The sequence below is a fragment of the Henckelia pumila genome, chromosome 2, assembly GCF_033568475.1.
Source record: "Henckelia pumila isolate YLH828 chromosome 2, ASM3356847v2, whole genome shotgun sequence".
NCBI classification, from domain to species: Eukaryota; Viridiplantae; Streptophyta; class Magnoliopsida; order Lamiales; family Gesneriaceae; genus Henckelia; species Henckelia pumila.
The window spans coordinates 190,913,081-190,929,735 of NC_133121.1; the positions used below are offsets into that span (position 1 = coordinate 190,913,081).

A 16,655-nucleotide genomic window follows, 5' to 3' on the forward strand; every position below is an offset into this window, starting at 1 on the left:
TTCCCAAAATCTTCGAACACGCTCTTGATTATATCCCTTGCTAAGACTGTGCAACAATTTAAGACTGAGGTAGCCTACCACGATGTCCCACCTGGAATCACACCAAGTGTACACTGCATAAGTTGTGCTTCCTCCACGCCTCAAATAGTCCTGCACAATCCTTAGCATCTGATATAATCCACTACTGAGGAAAACTCTCATCGCTGGAAAATACTCTCCTCCGAGTCAATGTCCCAGACAGTCTACAACCTCATGTACTGGATCGCCATATCACAAGAGAATCCAATCATCTACTAGATCCACTTGTCTAGCTGTATCTCATAGGTCAAAACCTATCCGCTCAAAGCACACACTCGTCAAGGAAATCCCTCCGAGACTGGTTCTCACAGCAGAACTTTCAAACTAATATCTCTGACACACCAGACAATATCTAGCCAATGATGTCAAACCTGATATCTAATCCAAGGTCATACCCCGTTTTGACTGTCGCCAAATTCCTAGACTGAGTAGCCTTCCCACCGCCATCTCCTGAAGCACAAAGGCTCCCAGGTAATCCCCTGAAGTACAAAAAATCCCAGAGTAACACTGGCATAGGGTCGCGCCCCATCGCGTCTAGTCATGGTCATAGTCCACAACTCTCGGCATATACTCGACCTGGCCTCCTGATGAAAACTAGTTATCACAAAGTCTCAACCTACGAAGGTTATCATACTACTCTTCTAAGGAAACAACCTAGAACAAAACTCATGCCCCCTGATGAATCAACTCATCGCTGACACTAACATAGTCCACTTACTACTAGGTCAATCCTAGGAAAAAGCATAGACTAACCACAAGTCAAAGAGTTACAACTAGCTTACTCAAACCCCATAAGTTATCACAGTTGAACACTAATCAACTAACTTGGTGTGAAAAATACTCGCAAGCATACGAGTGTCAAGTTTTAATAAAGTGATGAATAAAATATCATTCCCACAAGGAGTAAATTGAAAATATTCAGTACTTGTAATTATAATAGTTCTAATTTTATTTAGAAAAGTAAACTTTAGGGATTTGCTAAATAATTAAATAACTTGAAGAAAATATCAAGCTCACGCACACACAATTATTAAAAGATTATCAATCAACGAGAAATGGTCTAGAGGGTTTTGATTTCACCTGGTCTCGACAATATTCATTCCTAAATAATTTATTTCATGAATCTCTTTCAATTAATAACCAAAAACACTTAAATTATTTTATTTCCCTCTTTCGAGCAACAAATAGAGTGTATCAACTACAGTTCAATTTCAATATCCCTATTAAAAATCTAGCTGTAATGATATGTGTAAAACGATGTTCCTTAAAGGTTCTATTAAAGTTATACACTCTCCCGAGCTATATAAACAATAATAGTGTAGTTTCTATTGATCCTATTCAAAATCCCCTCTCCCAAGTGCCGGATTCCAAATAAATATAACAACTCAATTTATGGCCAGTAAATCGAGAATACATTCAATTCTAGAAACAAAATTAATCGATAGAAATTCAATTCATTAAAATTAAAGATTCATAAATATGTCTCAACCAGGTTATATCAACCTCTAGACTAGAAAAGTTTAGTTCATACTCAAATTCAAAACAAACCAAATCATGTTTAATAATTCAACCATAATCCCACAATCAAAAGAAATAAATAAAGATGAAATAACAAATCCATAGTCTTTCTTCCGTGTCCGGTTGAAAAGCTCCGTCTTCGTTCCAAGTATTCTTCAAACCACGATCCAAAATCTCACAAAATAATGCTCTCAAAATTTATTGTGTGTATGGCGGCTAGATAGGTGCCCATATGACTCAGAAAAATCCCTTTAATATGCCCTAAGAATCGTCCAAAATAAGCCCAAGAAAACCCAAAAGTTTCCATAAAAACTCGGACTCCTCAAATCTGAAAATCCGACGGCACGGGCGTTCAGTAGCTCGTGCGGGCGCGCCTTACTCTCGCACATTCATTCTTCAAAAATCACCATACGGTGCGGGCGCTCAAAGGATCAACGCGGGCATGCCTGATGTTCGCAATTTTCTCTTCAAATCTTCTCAGACGGCGCGGACGCTCTTCATTCAGCGCGGGCGCGCCTTAAGCTCGAGTTTGGCATTTTTCTTCTCTCTTTCCACTCTTGATTCTTCCTTTAAACTCCCATCTTTTAATCATATTTCCACTTATCTTCATCATGCTCCATTAATTCCTACAAATACACAAGCAACAATAATTGACGCGATATCTACCAATAACTCACAAAAGTCAAGTAAAATCATATACAAATTAAGTGCATAAAATGCACTTATCAAATTCCCCCAAACTTGAACTTTTGTTCGTCCCGAGCAAAAGTAACACAAAACTCAAAACTCAAAAAAATGACTATGGGTCAATGGCCTTTGTATGGATTTTAAAAACAATTAAAATCCACTCATATCCAACCTACTAACACTTGAAAAATTATTTATCAAGAAAAACCGCTAAACCTTATAAACTCATAAACTCCGCAACTCATGTTTCAAAGTACCTTTCTCTGAACTCAATTCAAACATTCACAAATCATGAGGACTTTTAAAGGTAACACATGATCAAAGTAAGTAAATTAAATAAAAAATACTAACAATCGGGTTAATTCAAATAAAATCAATGTGTGCGTGTTTCGATAAAAAATTCATACTCATTAAAAGTGTTAATCAACAATCCAAAGGCTAGACTCTTGCAACCCTTCTCCACTAGTATATTGGGCAACTGTGACTCGGTCAATAGGTCTTAATCAGCTTATAATGTAAGACCTAGCTCATGGCTACAAACGAAGGAATAAGAATTCAAAAGATGGAGTAAATGATGTTCAATCTCTAATTTTCACTCCTTTTCATTCAAATTTCACACTTTTTCTTCACCCCATTGATTTTTTCATTCATTTTCTTTTTCCACAACATATTTTTTTCACAATTTTTCATTCATCATTTTTTTAAAATCCCCTTTTCATCTCATTTTTTTTCTACTACCCTTGTTTTTCTTTTTAATTCCTCCACCACATCATTCCATATTCACAACTATAAACTAGGAGCACATAAAATTCTAACATTCAAATTACTCCCTTAAAGGTAAAAAATAGTGTTTAGGCTGTTCAGGCAGTAAATGTAGGACCTTGAAACGATGACGAATGGGGGTTTATCACACGTTTGCACGCATGCCATTCAATTTTCAATAAGACTCAAACAAGGTACTAGGGATAACATGCATTAATGGGGTAGCTTGAAAGGCACAAACGAATTGTCAGAAAAATTGCCTAAATAATTCCTAATCACAGTCATGCCCGTATTTTGCCTCGAGGGGTGTCTGAACTAGTTCTAGACAAGTCTCAATCCACAATCAATTCATACAAATTCCAATCAGTGTAGAATAAATAATCATCAATAGTAAACGATGATTTTCCAACAATTTCAGATATTTGTACCTCATGCACTCATAACAGTGTAGGCTCAAATGGGAAACTAAGGATAAACATTTTTCAACAAAATCAAGCCCAAAATCCAAACAATGCCTCAATCATCTCTATGTTTGTATGTTTCAAGATTCAAATGCAGGTACAAATCACAGAGTATATAAGAGTTCAATCGTTCACTTGGTTCCATAAATTCAAAATTTTTGGTCAGATAGGTGGACAATCAACTCAGTTTTCTTTAGTTTTGAGGGCAAGTGATCACGGCCCAATCGCCACTCCGCTCCTGGAATACATATTCGGCTCAGAATCGCCGAATAATACACTTCATTGGCTTTGTACTCCACATACTCGTCATGAAACACAGGCGGAAGGTTATACATGGTATTGATAGTATGAGCATCAAATGAGACTAACTTCCCACGAACCAACACCTTTAATTGCATATGCTTAACCTTCAAGTTCGCATAGAATTCACAGACCAACGGTACGACTACATATTGTGGTGGCTAAGCAAATTTTTGCCACTGAAGAGCGGCCACAGCTCGACCAATAGTACTCATGAAATTATCGTTTTCAAAGCCCATGGACATATCAAAACCATGCTCTGCCAAATTTTTTTTTTCCTAACCAGCTCTGATAATGCTCTTCAGCAGTAACGTTCCAAAAACGATGGGGTTCTGGAGCCAGAGCGAAAGTACAAGAAGAAGCAACAGATTTCAGTTTCTTCTTAGGCGCCAATGTTCAAACACTTGGTATGCAGTCCACTCAACAAAAACAATTGACTAAATTTCAATAATCGAAAACTCCCCCAAACTGGATTAGAACCCACAATAAACAATTCAATTACTCCAAACGCAATCCAACATGCCACAATTGTGTAATCAACACACACTTCAAAACCCAATCACGACAATAGACGGAAATCTTATATAATTACCACCCAATTTGAATTTGAGATTTCAATAAGGAAACACTTACTCCGGATGCGTGAGAGAATAATAAACAAGGCAAAAGCTTCCCCCTTTTTAAGCCAATAGACTTCGAACGCCCTGAGATAAAGATCGGAATAGAACCGCAAACCCTTCACTTAAAGAATAAGGAAGGAAGAAGGAAGAATATATGGAAGTGGTTTTCAAAAGTAGAAAAGCTTCGTGTAGACGAAATAGGGTTAGAGAGAATTTGGAGAGAATGTGGCCAAAGTGAAGAAGAGAAGGGGGAAAATAATCGGATATAGGGCTAAATAGAAATGAGGTGGGCGCTTAGTAAGTAGGGCGTGCGCACCGAGACTTCGCACTCAGGGTTAGAGATGTAGTCCAGGAGCCGCGCGGGCGCGCCTTAAGTTCGCAAAAACAGGACTAGTAGTGGGACGGGCGCGCAGTAATGTAGGGAGAGCGCGCCAATACTTCGCAATAATAGGACTAGCGATCGGGGCGGGCGCGCCTTTGGCTCGTATTTTTCAATTTTTATTGGGGTTTCAGGGCGCGGGCGCACAAGAGGATGGAGCGGGCGCGCCTGGTGTTTGAACTAAAGCTCGAAATTCCTGATAAAAAAACATAAAAAAAATCAAAATCACTTCCAAAACACACAAAAATATAATTAATAAAAAGAAACAAAAAATAAACGAAAATAAACAAAAGTAAAGACTAAAAAACTAAAAAGTTTGGGTTGCCTCTCAAAAAGCGCTTGGTTTAGACTCTTCAGCCTGACAGATACCAGTCTTTATTTGGGGTCCTCAAGCAATGTGCTAGACGCATGTGTTACTTCGTTGCCAAAGTAATGCTTGACTCTTTGCCCATTCACCTTGAAAGTTCGTCCATCTGTACCTTTCAGTTCAATGGCACCATGTGGATAAACACTCTCCACGAGAAAAGGCTCGGACCATCGCGTTTTCAACTTTCCTGGAAATAATTTCAAACGAGAGTTAAATAACAAAACTTTTTGACCCGTTTCGAATTCCCTACACAAAATGTTTTTGTCATGCCACTTCTTTGTTTGCTCCTTGTATATCTTGGCATTCTCATAAGCTTTATTTCGAAATTCATCCAATTCATTCAGTTGTAATTTCCGCAACTCCCCGGATACTTCGATATCCATGTTCAGCTTCTTGATAGCCCAAAACTCCTTGTGCTCCAACTCCAATGGCAAATGACAAGTCTTACCAAACACCAACCTATAGGGAGACATCCCAATAGGTGTCTTGAACGCAGTGCGATAGGCCCAAATGGCGTCATCTAACTTGATTGCCCAATCTTTGTGATTCGTCTTAACCGTTTTCTCCAAGATTAACTTGATTTCCCAGTTAGAAATCTCCGCCTAGCCATTGGTTTGAGGATGGTATGCACATGCCACCTTATGCTTGACACCATACTTAGTGAGCAAGGTATTAAAAATTTTATTGTAGAAGTGTGTACCTTCGTCACTGATTATCGCTCGTGGAGTTCCAAACCATGTAAAAATATGCTTTTGCAGAAATTTTACTACAACACGAGCATCATTAGTAGAGGTGGCAATTGCTTCCACCCATTTCGACACATAATCGACTGCTAGTAAAATATAAGTGTAACCAAATTAAGGGGGAAAGGGACCCATAAAATCAATACCCCACACATCAAACAATTCATGACTTCTAAAATATTTGTGACACTAGTAGAATTTTGGCTTTTTACTTTGCTACCTATTACTTCGGCAATTATTATTTACGAAGTAAAATGAAACAATCAACTTCGGTAATAATATTAGTGAAGTAAAAACGCATTTTTTACTTCAGAATTCAAAAAACACGGGCTTCACTAATCATTTTTGGTAACATTTTACTTCGGTATATTAATTTTGACGAAGTAAAAAGTTAAAAAATAAAATTTATAATTATAATTGCTGAAGTAAAAAAGAACAACCGGTAACCTTAGATTTAATTTCCCTTTCGCTTTTCTAACATTTATCCTTGGAGAAAAAAAAAATCGCGATCCCCTTTCTTCTTCAGCCCAAGCTCCGCCGATTTGAATCTCCAGCCTTCCAACTCCACCTTTTTGACGGAAATGTTAAGTTGACTATATATTTGGTAAGATATCGTCGCAATCTATCTCTCGATACCCATTCCATAAGGAAATTTCCCATTTTTCTTTTCTGTTTTCGGAATTAGTTGCGTTTTTTCGGCCGTTTCCCGATCTATTTTGATGTTTTATGGTTGTAGGTTGCTTGGATTTGAGTTTTAGAGAGATTTATGCCACTGCCTCATGTTTTAGAAAAAAAAGTTTACTGAGGTTTTATCTGATAAGGAGATCTTGGGATCGAAACATGTAATATCTTTACTCGCATTTTCCAAATTTGACAAGTTACCTCTCAATCTTTTTCCCTTTCCCTTAAAAAATTAATCTATGGAAACTATTACAAGGTGATTCCAGAAGGAAGGACTGGCTCAGAAATATGCTCTTTCACATTTGCCTCAATCTGTTTTTCATGTTCGGGTAAAATTCCTTTCGGTGTTATCAAAATTATACCTTATTTAGTTTGCCGTCACCATCACATGATATTTTTTCTTTGACAACATGGTGTCCTTCTAGAATTATGCAAACTTAGTTTGTGTCGCAAACTTAGTTTGTGTCCAGTTGACCATAAGGTTCATAACCAATTGAGATTGGTAAGTCGATAGTGGTTAGTTTCTGATGTTAAAATTCTTGGTCTCCAGTTGCAATTATTAAAAAGTTCTTGACAGATTAACTGGTGGGGCTTTAATTATCAAGGAATATTTGACTTGACTATGATATTCAGGTGCTTCCTATTGGTCATTTAATCTCTTATTGTGAGGCCTCATGGAAGAAAATTCTCGGTGACTGGAATAACAGTGCTGATTCTTGTGGTAGTATTTGTTCGAAAAATATTGTATCTTGTGTGGAAGATTTTATGCACAATCAATCAGAAAAGTAATACACACAGAAGACGTTGGTGTGCTTGTAGTTGGAACTCTAAAGGTCGTAATGATTGAATCTCTTATCTCTTTAAGTGGCAATTGGCATGTGATATTCTTATATTTATCATGATTGCGGCAGATATAAGTAATGTATAGTGCCTTTTACATTTTCTGAAATTAATGTTTTGTGCTGAAGCTATGAACAATTAAAATAACACGCCTCCTTTTTTGTTTTTCAGATTTCTTTGTCTTCTGGAAGATTGCAACTTGTTGATGCAACTGGTGGCATGGATGTCGTACTTGATGTTCCAGTGCTTTCAGTAGTGTGGGAAATTGGTAGGATTTTAGAGGTTGGGCTTTCTTTTCATCCATGTCACCTTGTACAATTTTTAGTAGATTTACGGCAAGTCTTTTATACTATTGATTTATTGCTGTCAATCATACCTTCATGATTTCAGGCAAAACATTTTATCATAATTATAGAAGGCAAACCTGAAAAATTGGTCGGCTTGGATTTGCACCCAGAACAATCATTATCCTGCCGAAGTATCTTTGGTAATGCTTCGCTAACTAGAAGGATGAGATTTTCCCCTTATCTTTATTTGAAGCCAGGTAGTGAAGATTACAATCTTGATCCTTGGTATCTCCTATGCGAGACAAGAGAAACTTGCAAGAGCATGAAAGTGGGAAGTTTCACTTGCTTTTGTTGACACACAAATTTCCCGTTCAGCAAATGGTATGTTATATGGTTCATTCCAAAGATACACGCTAGTGTAAATTTTTAGTTGGCTAGCATTCATACCTTTCTTGTCTGTCTTTTGATTGTTACTTGTTTCTATCTTTAGTTTCAAATTGGTCAAGCGAAAAAATCAGCCATGTTTGCTCAGGCCATACTCCTGCCTTGGGATTTGCTTGTTGCTGAGAAAAATATAGAATCAGATGCCACTCGGCTTTTCTTGGACCATCTGGGAGATTCTCTTGAAAAATTCAGACCTGAGGATGTTTTTCTTTACAAGAGATGTAAATTTGATCCATCTTTAATGGACGCTTCAAATTTTAGGTCAGATGACCTTGGAAATGGATTACTTGGCCATTTTACAGATCCCTGTGGTTCTTATATCAGTTGTTACGCTGAAAATTCCAGTTGTATTTCGAATCTCCCACTGGAATTGCCGTGTTTGATTTCTAATAGTAGTGTGAATTATCTTTGCAAGGGCACTTTGGGATACACAGATTCATGTGATAAGATTGTTCCTTGCTGCCAACCTCAGAAGCGCACTGTTTTGCTGGAATTCAGTTCAGAGAGGTTTTGTGTCTTTGAGGTATGTGATATTTACTTTCACAATCCAAGATAAGATATTGCTAATTTTTTTCCGCTAAATATAAGTGTTGACTTGGCAGGCATTGAGAATCGGTAGCTATTACCTGGTCAAACATGAGGAGAAAGATACGATACTTGCTGCTAAGAAGCATTCTCAAATCCGTCATGCTAAAGTATTCGTCCACGCTGGGACGCGTTTTCAGAGTTTTCTATTCTAAACTATAGATATTTTTCAAACTTCAAAAGCATCTATTGACAGTGTGGTGAGAAGGTAAAATTTTTTATTCTATTTATTCAGAATGACACGATATCAAACGAGAGATAGGTTTGGATTACTGCTTTTTTTTTATTCATTCATTCTTTTCTAGTTTTAGTTGTATTATTATTATTTTGTGCTGCTTAGGATTTGTTATTTATATTTTGTTCATGTTTTGAACTTGTAATTGGTCTTTATGTGTTTGGTTTGTTGCCTCTTAAATCTATTATACTTATTTTGAAATTTAATTCTACGCATGGATTCATGGATCAGGCTCCATGAGCCTTAAAGATGTATCCTGATCATTTCGGCATTTTTTAATTCAGGGACAAGTATGATGAAGAGTGGGAGAAGTTGAGGTACAATATGAAATTGTTTTGTTTTGTTTTCTTTTTTTTTGGTTGAATTCATATTTTAATTTACTTTTGTATATAACGCTCCTGTTTTGGCCTTTGAAATGTATTATAGTTGTTTTGAAATTTTATTATACACATGGATTCATGGATCAAGCTCCGTGTCCTGATTGTTTCCGCATTGTTTTCTTATTGGTCCGTGAACTGAATGTCCATATTTTATGGATATATCCTCTGATTGTTTCCGCATTGTTTTCTTTATTGGTTACTTCAGGGAAATATTTGCTTTGAAGTTGGAGAAGTGGAGGTACAATAGGAAATTGATTTCTTTCATTCAGCAGATATTTTAATTTACATTTGCAAAAGTTCCTTTTTTCATTCTCTTTTCTATTTTTATTATGTGCTTCTAATTTGAATAGTATCATCAGTCTTTTGTCTCATGATCGAAGCCTTTTCATCCATAGGTAATTTTATATTTATGTTTGGTTCTTTCAACCGGTGTTCGACATAATTATTATTTTTACTTGATTTCACTAGTATTCTAAATTAGTATGTTACTTTTTAGTAGTAATATGATGATGAATCTTTATTAATTATCTTGTTAGTTGTATTTATATATTTATTTGCACTTTGTATAAATTGTATTATATCGTACGCTAGGAATTTTGTTTATATAATATACTGATTTGTTTCTAAAAAAATAATTTACATTGATAGAGATAGATGTGTGATACGCTAGGAAGAAGGTAATATTGTGCTGCTGCTGCTGGCCGAGAATATTTTACTCTCATCTCATTGTGATCTTTTTTCTTTATGATCTTTCAGTGGAAGAAGGTAATATTGGCGGCTGCATGAAAGATTATCACAATCTTTATTATGTATGCATATATAAAAGTTGGTAGGGACACTTGCAAGTATTCAAGGCTTGTTTTCCTTCTTAAAAAGTGACGCCAACTTATCCTGGTTTTGCGATCTAACTTTGGGCCATATGCTAATGATTTGAATTTAATATTAAGCTATTGTTCGGTACCATGTTATTTACAAACATAATGATTTGAATTTACTATTAAGCTATGGTTTTGTACCATCTTATTTACAAACATCCTTTTGTTTTTTGTTTTTACTTTCATTCTAGTATTCCACTCTCAGATAAGGTTCAATGTTCTGGGATTCTTTTTTTGGGGGCATCGCCGTGACTGTGGCGATTATTTCATTGTACGTATTGCTTTGTATTTTGTGTTATTTTTATGTGATGATCTCTTTACTTATCAACATTACCCCTTTTATTTGCAGGACTACAAAGAGGAGGCATGCAATTTTTTTTGTTAAGTTCTTCAGTGTTTTTTGTATATAATCTTATTTTTCAACAGGTGGGCTGCAACCAGAATGGCACGATATCAGACGGAAGATAGGTTTGGATTACTGCTTTTTTTTTAATTCATTCATTCTTTTCTAGTTTTAGAAGTATTATTATTATTTTGTGTTTCCTAGGATTTGCTATTTATATTTTGTTCCTGCTTTGAACTTGTAATTGGTCTTTATGTGTTTGGTCTGTTGCCTCTTAAATCTATTATACTTGTTTTGAAATTTAATTCTACGCATGGATTCATGGATCAGGCTCCATGAGCTGAATGCCCATACTTAAAATGTATCCTGTTCATTTCGGCATTTTTTTATTCAGGGACAAGTATGCTGCAGAGTTGGAGAAGTTGAGGTACTATGAAATTGTTTTTTTTTTTTTGTATTTGAATTCATATTTTAATTTACTTTTGTATATAACGCTTCCTATTTTGGCCTCTGAAATATGTATTATAGTTGTTTTGAAATTTTATTATACAAATGGATTCATGGATCAAGCTCCGTGAGATTTGTGTGGCTTGGAGATTTGTGTAAATGATTGGTTTTAATGGGTTTTATTTCTTTCTTCTACAGTAGCCATTTTCATACACTAGCATGCTTAACCCCCCCTTTTTTTTTAATTTTTGCAGGTGCAAGGAATTCGTTAAATTTTTGCAGCATAGCAAGGGTTGGAAATGTAAGTGGAAATTTTCGAGCTGTTTAAATTTGATAAATTTGATGAAGTTACAAGTGAATGCATTGAATTCGCCTACTCCTACTATGTAGGTGCCTAAATGTGTCATGCACGTTAGGATAATACTTTGTTTTGTCTCTGTGGATAGAATTTTAGTTTTGTGGAAATAATTGTGGATACATGCATATTTTTGGGTTATTTTGGTGGATATACTTGTGAATTCATGGATGTTCGTCATTTTGGTATGAATATATGAATATTTTATAGTCTATTTTAAGTTTCAAAAATATATTTATATTGTGGCATTATTACTTCACCACAATACATAACCTATGAAATTAAATAGACTATTTACTTCATCAGTCAATGTAAATGTTGCAGTCATATGTCTTCTATTACTTTGGTAATTTCACTAATCAATGAAGTAAACAAATGTCTTTTACTTCGTCGATTAGCGCCATTGCCGAAGTATAAACATATCTTTTACTTCGGCAATTTCAATAATCAACGAAGTAAACAAATGTCTTTTACTTCGTTGATTAGCGCCATTGCCGAAGTATAAACATATCTTTTACTTCGGCAATTTCAATAATCAACGAAGTAAACAAATGTCTTTTACTTCGTTGATTAGCGCCATTGCCGAAGTATAAATATATCTTTTACTTCGGAAATTTCATTAATCGACGAAGTGAAAGAAAGTTTTTTACTTCTTTATTAATGAAATTGCTGAAGTAAAAGATATGTTTTTACTTCGGCATCGGTCCAACCCTGAACCGGTTTTGGCTCCATGAACCAACCAAAGACTTCGGTAATTTCAGGGCTAAGACTTCGGTTATAACGCGAAGTAAAATAGTACCCTATTACTTCACGTGACACTACTTCGGTAATTATCTACCTACGACTTCAGTTAATAACCGAAGTCTTTTGCGACTTTTCTACTAGTGTGAGGGGTAATTCATGCCTTTTAGATATATTCCCCGTTCTTTGACACTTATCACATGATTTCACTAAGGTGTAACTATCTCTAAACAAAGTAGACCAATAAAAACCAGATTGTAGTACCTTAGCAGCAGTCCGTGTTGCTCCAAAATGTTCTCCATATGGTGATGAATGGCATTGCTCTAGGATTTTTTGTGCTTCTTGACCCGCCACACATCGCCAAATCACTTGATCGGCACACCGCTTGAAAACATAGGGATCATCCCACAAGTAGAACTTAACATCATTAAAAAATTTCTTCATCTGATGTCGGTTCAAGTCTGGAGGCATAGTATCACACGACAAAAAAATTAGCAATATCAGCAAACCATGGAATAGAGAAACTTACCTGAAAAATCTGTTCATCTGGGAACAATTCTTTTATGCTTTCTTCCTCCTTAACATCTCATAGTTCCAATCTCGACAAGTGATCAGCAACCTGATTTTCGCTACCCTTCTTATCTTTGATTTCAAAATAAAATTCTTGTAGGATCATAATCCACCTTATGCCTTGGCATCCTTCTTGGCAAATAAGTAGTGAATCGTTGCATGGTTAGTGTAAACAACTACTTTAGTGCCAATTAAATACGGACAAAATTTATCAAAAGCAAAAACTAATGCAAGCATCTATTTTTCTGTAGTAGTGTAGTTTTGCTGTGCGGCATCCATGGTGCGACTGACATAATAAATAGCTCGAAACATCTTCTCTCTCCTCTGGCCCAAAACAGCCCCCATGGCATAGTCACTAGCATCACACATCAGCTCAAAAGACTCCTTCCAATCCGGTACAACCATGATGGGTGTTGTGATCTACGCTGTCTTGATATTTTCGAAGGCCTGCAAACAATCATCATCAAATATGAAAGTAGAATCTTTTTCAAGCAAATTACATAGGTGTTTAGTGATTTTAGAAAAATCCTTTATGAACCGCCGATAAAATCCCGCATGGCCTAAGAAACTTCTAATGCCCTTGATATTCTTTGTAGGTGGAAGCTTCTCAATGACGACCACTTTGGCTCTATCTACCTCTAATCCATTTGATGACACTTTATGTCCAAGGACAATGCCTTCTTGAACCATAAAGTGACATTTCTCCCAATTGAGAACTAAATTCTTTTCTTGGCTCCTATGTAAAACAAGAGAAAGATTATGCAAGCAATGATCAAAAGAGGAACCAAAAACTGAAAAATCATCCATAAAAACTTCCATCGCATCTTCCACCATATCCGCAAAAATTGTCATCATACACCGCTGAAAAGTCGCTGGTGCGTTACACAAGCCAAAGGGCAATCTCCTGAAAGCAAACATGCCATATGGACACGTAAAAGTAGTCTTCTCTCAATCCTTCAGTGCTATAGCAATTTGATTATACCCTGAATAACCATCTAAGAAACAGTAATAGCAATAACCAGCAAATCTATCAAGCAGTTGATCAATGAAAGGAAGTGGAAAATGATCCTTACGAGTAGATTTGTTCAACTTCCTATAATCTATACAAACTCGCGTAGCCAGTTACTGTATGTGTGGAGATTAACTCTTTATTTTTGTTTTTAACTACAGTAATCCCACCTTTCTTAGGCACCACTTGAACAAGAGACACCCAATTACTGCCAAAAATAGCATAAATTACACTCACATTCAAAAATTTTAAAACCTCTTTCTTAATTACTTCTTTCATGGCGGGATTCAACGGCCTCTGATGGTCAACATAAGGGGTATAAGACTCTTCCATCAAAATTTTATGCATGCAGATTGTTGGACTAATACCCTTAATATCAGATATTGACCATCCTAAAGCAATTTTAAAATTTCTCAAGACTCTTAACAACTTATCCTTTTCGACCTCAGACAAATGAGCAGAAATAATGACAGTACAAGTAGAATTCTTACCAAGGAATGCATAACATAAATGTGCAGGCAATTCTTTAAGATCATGAGTTTCAGCAGATACCTCTGGTGCACTATTTTCCAATGCTTCAGATTCCTTAGTACTCAACATTTTTTCTTTCGGAGCTCCCTCAAGGAATGCTTCTTGTTCATGTAGCTCCCAATCCTCTTCCTTATCAAATACCTCATCCGCCACCAAACATCTTTCTAGTGGATCAGTAATTCCTGCACATGAAAAAGAATTATGAGAATCAATAATTTTAATACTTTTACATGTACTTACCTCGTTTGGTCCCCTCATGGTGTGATAAATATTGAAAATCATAGCTTCACCACCAACTCGAATTGTGAGCTCTCCCTTGTGGACGTCGATTAGCGTTCGTGCAGTAGCTAGAAAAGGTCTCCCAAAAATCAAAGGAGTTTCTTCATCCTCATCCATGTCTAAAATCACAAAGTTTGCAGGAAATATGAACTTGTCAACCTTCACCAAAACATCCTCCACAATACCCCGTGGATATGTGATACTCCGATCAGCCATCTATAATGTGATGGTGGTCGCTCTGACTTCTCCAAGCTTCAAAGTACTGTAGACAGAAAAAGGCATCAAATTTATACTTACTCCTAAATCACATAAAGCTCGATTTACTTTAGAACCACCAATAAAACAAGGGATAGTAAAACTCCATGGATCCTTAAGCTTTGTGGAAACTTTTTCTACAGGATTGCGCTGCACTCTTCTGTCAGATTCAGCAATTCATTGTCTTGCAATCTCCTCTTCTTAGACATCACATCTTTGATGAACTTGGCATAGTTGGGCATTTGTTCCAAGGCATCTGCAAATGGAATATTGATGTGTATCTTCTTGAAGATGTCTAGGAACTTGGAAAACTGCTCATCAAGTGCATTCTTCTTGAACCGCTGTGGTTAAGGAAGCTGTGGCTTGTACATTGGTTTTGATTCTGATTCTTTCTTGGGCTCTTCAACAATGATTTCTCCAACCACTGGTTTTTCAACTTCCTTGGCTTTGCTCTGATCCTCAGCCTCTAACTTCTTACCACTTCTTAACTCCACCGCTTTGCATTGCTCCTTTGGATTCACTTCAGTATTGCTGGGAAATTGTCCTCGATTTTGATCTTTCAAAGTATTCGCAAGCTGCCCAATCTGTGTTTCCATAGATTTCATGATAGCCCCCAAACTGCACATATGTGTCTCCATGCTGTCCATTCGAGTCTCAGTCCTCGACATCCTCTTGTTAAATTCATTGACATATGTAGCGACAACATCCTCCAATGACGTCTTTCCTTTACCTTTGTTTGTATTGAATCTCGGAGGGGGATTCAACACATTATTGTTGTTGGCATAGGAAAAATTTTCATGGTTACGTAAGCCAGGATGATAAGTATTGGGCGGAGGATTACCTCGATAATTTCCATAGTCTCTGGGATTTATGTACTGAGCTTCCTCAGGTGGATGAGATTCTTCTATGGCAACCGACACACCTGCAGGTTCTGCTACATTCACCTTGTTCAGAGCAGCAACTTGTGTAGTCAACGCAGATAATTGTGCAGTGATGGAAGTGAGAGGATCAACACTGTACACTCCCTTCTTGACTCCCATGCATTCAGATGAACATTGATAACTATTGATAGTCATTTGTTTCAGCATCTCATAGGCCTGAATGGGGTCCTTGGAAAATATGGTACCACCACCAGCAGAATCCACAGACATTCTTGTAGACATGTTCAACCCATTGTAGAAAAGCTCTATTTCCTCCCAATCTGCAAAATTATGGTTAGGACAAAGCCTAAAAAAATCTTTGTACCTTTCCCATGCCTCATATAGCTGTTCTGAAACATGCTGATGAAAGGTACTGATCTCAATCTTCAGCTGGGTGGATTTGGCCGGTGGGAAATACTTTGCTAAAAATTTCACAGCCATGTCCTCCCAAGTTGTTATGCTTCCTAGAGGCAATGACTGCAACCAGCTCCGTGCCTTGTCCCTGAGAGAAAAAGGGAACAAGCGTAAACGTATAATATCCTCAGAAAAAACATTCATTTTTACTGTATCAGTAATCTCCAGAAAAGTGCGCAAGTGAAAGTGAGGATCAGCTGTGGCGCTTCCATTGAACTGGTTCTGCTAAACCATGTTGATTAATGTCGGCTTCAGCTCGAAGTTGTTGGCATTTATTGTCCCTCGAGCGATTCCAGAATAGTGAGCCTGGATCGTCGGCCTGAAATGATCTTTGATTGGCACCAAGGAAATTTCATTGACATTTTCTTCTGCCATGTTTTGTTGTTCTTCTCTCCTCGCTTTTCTCAAAGCACGTGCAGTTCGTTTGATCTCTGGATCAAAGAGTAAAGAATTCACGCTTTGAATTCTTCACATAAACTGCAGTTAAGAACAACAACACTTTATTAGTACTTAAAAATAAAATAAATAATGCTCTAAATTAAAACTTAG

The 16,655-nt window shown here is 36.7% G+C and overlaps 1 non-coding gene across 1 annotated transcript; it reads left to right on the top strand.

Moving 5' to 3' along the window:
- Positions 1-15,978: 15,978 nt before the first annotated feature.
- On the top strand, positions 15,979-16,084 carry LOC140885973 (small nucleolar RNA R71). The gene has a single exon (XR_012151383.1). It is a non-coding gene; the product is annotated as a small nucleolar RNA R71 (small nucleolar RNA).
- Positions 16,085-16,655: the final 571 nt, after the last annotated feature.